General features: G+C 51.7%; 1 long non-coding RNA gene across 1 annotated transcript; it reads right to left on the bottom strand.

The window, feature by feature from the left end:
* Window positions 1–1,075: 1,075 nt before the first annotated feature.
* LOC123097544 (uncharacterized) lies at window positions 1,076–2,415 on the bottom strand. The gene is made up of 2 exons (XR_006447367.1): window positions 1,624–2,415; window positions 1,076–1,463 (listed from the first exon to the last, which is right to left on the bottom strand). It is a non-coding gene; the product is annotated as an uncharacterized lncRNA (long non-coding RNA).
* Between the last annotated feature and the right edge of the window lie 2,881 nt (window positions 2,416–5,296).

The raw sequence follows: 5,296 nt of genomic DNA, 5'->3' as shown, positions 1-5,296 counted from the left end.
GCTTCCGCCGATCCTGCCACTAAGAGGTTTGCTATTTTCTAATTTTCATCCCCTCGAATGAGAATGGATATGTACCAAGATGAGTAGTGTTCTAATGATTGAATTGTTATATAGGACGGTAGGTAATTATGGAGAACATTCCCCTACCTGCATTCAGGAAGTCATCGTTAGAGAGAATAAAGAGAACATCATTATGCCGTGCTTTCACGGTTAAAACAGTTGCATATTCATGTCACCTAAACCATTGTGAGAACTTACCTAGATCTATTTATTTATGAATTTTCCATCATACTCAATCTTGTCTATTTTTGGTTCCCGAGTGGACTATATAACAAGTATGTTGGTGCCAAATATATAATTTTTACTATAACATTTTTTGTTGTAATTAGATAATTTTTTGCATGTTATAAGTTAGTTATCATATGTTTATAGCTTTGCCACTAAGTGTTATAGAATCACGGAGAGAAGCTATTTACAAAATTTTCAAGATTAATATTGGTAATTCAGAAATAAATTAATGTTTGAAATTAAGATCAACCCCCTCATGATAGACTTTGCATCGAGAATTAGAAAAAAAAAATGTTAAGGTAATACGTACAAGTTATCTAGTATAATATTGATTTTGAATGCATTTAAAAATATATTAGTAATAGTAACTATTGATGTTATATTAAAGGGCCCCGAGTTTTAGTTTTGCCCCGGGCCCCTAGAATCTCAGGACCGGCTCTGCATATATTTAGATACAAATAAGGGCATATCCAAGCATTACATGCATGACAACCTCAAATCCATGGGGTCCGTTTGGTTATATCAAAATGAGCAAAAATGGAAACAGTGGCAAACATTCAGCACAAGGGAAAAATGTTTTGCATCTACACAACGATGAAGCGAGGCAATGAGCCAAATTAGTGCATGTACTACATATTTGACCCAATCTACACAGGAGCAGCACAAAGGAAGAGTTTTGCATATAATATTCATAAATGTAGTTTTTACTCATTATCCATTAGCAACGGAGGCAGCTTAATAATTTGATTTCCTGGTAGACAAACAATTACAAGATGTGACATTAGTATGCTGACACAAATGACATATTAAAAATACCAATAAATTTAGAAAAATGGATGATGAATGACTAAGTTGACCAAACCAAATAAGGTCCAGATACTACAGGTAATAACTAATCACTTGACTAATTGCAGGTAATGCATAATCGAACTACAGAAATGACATGTACAGGCAGCCACCAAGATCCGTAATGCAGTCATAAACCTGCACATTAAAAGGCTGATATTGTTCTTATTCATTATTGCCTCATACAACAGATCTGACAACCTATAGCTCAACTGGTGCTGCCCAAGGCGGAGAAAATGACGACCACCCGATCAGGTGCGTGCACAGCACCGGAATCCTCTTGCTCGGCCGTGCCATCAATTACTGCCGTGTAGTACCACATCTCTAAGCTGCAGCACAGAAATCACTCCTACTCAGAAGGAAACAGAAGCGCTGATGGGTGATGAAAGAATTTCGTCTGTAGATACTAATTAGATTAGGAAGCAACGGAAGTACGACCCAAAGCGTCTGTATATACTAATTAGACCAGGAAGCAACGGAAGTAAAAACCAGAGCATAACTGCCGACGTGAGGCAGAGCCTGATGAAGCCGCCGAGGCTGGCGAACGCCTTGCGCGAGAACCCCGTCCACGCCTCCGGGAAGGAGCCGCCGACGACGTACACAAACTGAGCCGCGTTGATGAGTCACCAGGAGGCGTTGCCGACCATGGCCGCGCCCAGGAGGCCGCGGCAGAGCCTGGCCACGACGACCCAGTTGAGCAGCGCGTGCACGCCAACCGCGGCGCCTGCAACTCTCGCTGCCTCCCGAGAAAGATCGGCCAGGCTGCGTCGGGGCGGATGCGGACGCGCGTCGGGACGGGCGGCGTGCGGCGGCGGCGTGCTCCTCCGTCAGTCTGGGAAGCCTTCATGACCACCCCTGCCGTCGGGTGACCTGCGCGCGAGCGATGGGAAGGCGAGAAGGAGGAAGAGGCGAGGCGGTGGAGGAGTAGCCGTCGGCGGCGAGGCTCCTAGGCGGAGAAGGAGGAGGAGGAGAAGGTGGGAGGGAGCATGGAGGCGGCTGAGGGAGGGAGGAGGGAGCGGCGTGGGGGTTGTGGATTGGGGCTAGGGTTCGCATGCTTCGCCCTTAGCCAATCAGAAACAGCCCACCCTCTGTCAACCTTCACGTAGTACCGAGAGAAACCCAACCTCTGGTCGCTGGCCCCCATGGTCTCACGACCCCACCCGTCATCCTCTGCTGAAGCGGCCAAGGACATGAAAACAAACCGACGGCTGGGCAGACGCCAGCGGCCAAAAAGAACACTGTCGCTCCACCGGTAATTTGATCGGGCGGTCAAAAACTTCTTGCGCGCTCGATGCCTCCAGTTACGCGGGTAGTCTAGGAGGCTTTATATGTTAGATTAGATGTATGGCGGGTCCAGTTGATCTAATCCTGTCATCTCTAGCAAGGTCTAGCTGTAAATTAAAACTTTATATGCACTTGAGCTACTATAAAATTCTTGTGTATTTGTAGTGCTTCACCTGAAATGCTTTTGCATTTCAGCCAAGCCTTGTATTGCCGTAGAAGCTCCCTTGTTTCTCTATCAAAGAGGGAAACAACGATGCTTTCATTTCATGTCCTCCGGCAATTTCAGCGCCCAGTATGTGTCATCTGGTTCAGAAATGCCTTCGTTTAAAATTTTAACCATTTTTTGTTGTACTTGAACCAGTCCACAAGTACTACACTACATACATAGCGATTTGTGTGCATAGCAAGTGATGTGTGAGAAGGTCTGATGTTTTGTCTCTTGATTTAACCTGACTCTGCTTGGAATTATACAGACAGACAGAGCAGACAGAGCATAAGAGGTTGATATGGATTTGACCACACGCTGGAGACTAACTGTAACTCTAGACTCTAGTGCATAATGAAAGTTGCTTATGTGTCCCCTTCCTCGTGCCGCTACAGCTGTAGGAGTATCTTTCTTCTTTTAATCTCTCGACTCCTACACCCAAAGAATGAGAGCGGCCTGTCTTGAGTAAACTAAGCCTGTTCCCATCAGCCAACCATAAGAAAGTTTTACTACTCTATATATATAATCGGGCTCTTAGTTTTAGTATATGATGCAGCTTTTTGACCGTCCATCAAATGAAGAGCCGATCTATCTATCCTTCATCTAGGCAATGCAAGCTCTGCATTGCTTGGCCGGCTGTCTGTCGTCAAGTCGCTGGCTGCCTCTCAAGCATACGTCAGTCACCGCTTGCCTCGCATTTTTACCAGTATTTTGTTTGAGGGACGGCCAGTTCCCCATTGTATTCGTTGCGTCGTCTCCGGAGTCACCTGAGCACGTCGTGACCAAGATGTTTATGCACCGATGGGCGATGGCAACTACTAGTGCATAACAGCTCAGAGCTCACCAAGCAAGAGCAGCTTTGGCACCACGCCTTTGGACTTGGAGTGGACCTGCCAGTCCAATCAGGTCTAGCTTTCTCCCCGTTTCCTACTGCAACTTTTCAGTTTCGGCACAAGAAACCACAAGGCGGGACAAGCCACCGACTGTCCTGGATAGTGCATACGCTACTAGGTAGGTCCAGTCCAACCAAGTAGTGCTAAGGAGGCCAGTGCATCTCCAGCCCGTTCGGCCCCATAAGGAACTGAAATAGCGCCGTCTGTGAGCTAACCGGCGCTATTTTGGACAAAATTTAGACGATTTCATTTATATTTGTATGAATTTAAAGACATAAAAAAAACTTAAAAACACTACGCCGCCGCCGCCGCCCCGAGCCTAATGCATGCCGAGGAGCTTGTAGAAGGTGGTGTAGTCGCCGTCGTCGTCCTACACGCCACCGTCCTTGCTGCAGCCCTTCCCAGGATCGCCGTTGCCGACAGGGTTGGTCGGCGCCGGCGACTCCTCCTCGTCGCTATCGAGGAGGATGATGCCACCCACTTTGCGGCCTCGGCGTCGCTCAGCGATCTCCTCCAGAGCGCAACGCTGGCGCTCCATCTCCTCCCGCACGTAGTCATCGCGCCCATTTCAGGCCGGTTTCGAGGTCTGCGGCCATCTCACCGTGCTCTTGCTTGACGACCACGTGTGTCGCCGGCTCCTTCTACGGCCTGACCAGGCGAAGATGGCCGCGGGGAGGTGAAGGTTGGCGGCGGCCCTCGTTTATGACGAAGCTGCCGCCGCGACTGCGCCGGCGCTCCGGCGTCTCCTGGGGCTCGGGCTTGACGGCAGCGAGCGGCGTCGTGCCGGAGGAGCGGGAGACGGAGGAAGAGGAGGACGCCCCTGCCATGCGCCTCGACAACCACGAGCTGCCGCTCCGGCGCGAGAACAACGACGCCGGGTACTCCAGCGGCAGCTCGTTGCCGCCCTTGATGTGCTCCAGGACGGCGTGGAGCGTGCGCCCGGGGACGCCCCACCACTGACGGTAGCCGTTGGAGTTGTGGCGCCCCCTTGGTGCCGGAGCGCCGTTGGTGGACGCGAGCTGGTCGGCATGGTGGCGCTGGAAGTACGCCATCCACAGAGGGTGGTTATCGGGGGCATACTTCGGCTGCTGTCGTGCTTCCTCCAGCAAGGACGCCCAGATCCGTGCGATCTCGCCGCGGCGTTCGGCGTCGGAGGGCGGCGGGGGCACGGGGACGCCTCCGGCGCTAAGCCTCCAAGCGCCCGACACGCGCATGTCGGGCGACGCCGGGTAGTTTGCCTCGTGGAGAGCGCGTGCCTCCCACTCGTGCAGATGGCGGCGGCCGAAGCCATTGGCCGCCGCTCCGTCGCCGGGGAATCTTTCCGCCATCTCGGGTGGTGGTGGGGGGGCCTGAGGCAAGAGAGAGTTTTCCGGCGATGGAGATTCAGGCGAGAGAGGGTTTCGGCGATGCGAGTGTGCGGCAAGGCACGACTTTTATAGCCAGGGGAGGGCGGGAGCGGTGCTGCCACGCGGTGGGAAAGGGCAGGACGCGCGACGACTCGCCATCACTACGCCTCCAGACCTTGGAAACTGGCGCGGGAGCCGAGGCAATGAGGACGGCGAAGGTTCTCGGCATCGCCCAGTCGCTGACTCGGCGGGTCCACGTGGGAGGAATTTGTTTTCGCGTCAAATTTCTTTCCCCTGGTGCCCCCAGGCGCCCCCTAGCGCGCTGGGTTTGGCCCAAGTCCGCCGGCGCCAATTTTGACCCTAACCACCGAAATTTGAGCTCCTGTGGACGCGACTGGGCCATTTTTTGGAGCCGGCGACAAAAAAGGGGCCTG

This window comes from Triticum aestivum, chromosome 4D, assembly GCF_018294505.1.
Source record: "Triticum aestivum cultivar Chinese Spring chromosome 4D, IWGSC CS RefSeq v2.1, whole genome shotgun sequence".
Taxonomy (NCBI): domain Eukaryota; kingdom Viridiplantae; phylum Streptophyta; class Magnoliopsida; order Poales; family Poaceae; genus Triticum; species Triticum aestivum.
The sequence above is the reverse complement of the archived record's forward strand: the minus strand, read 5'-3'. Positions and strand labels throughout refer to the sequence as shown.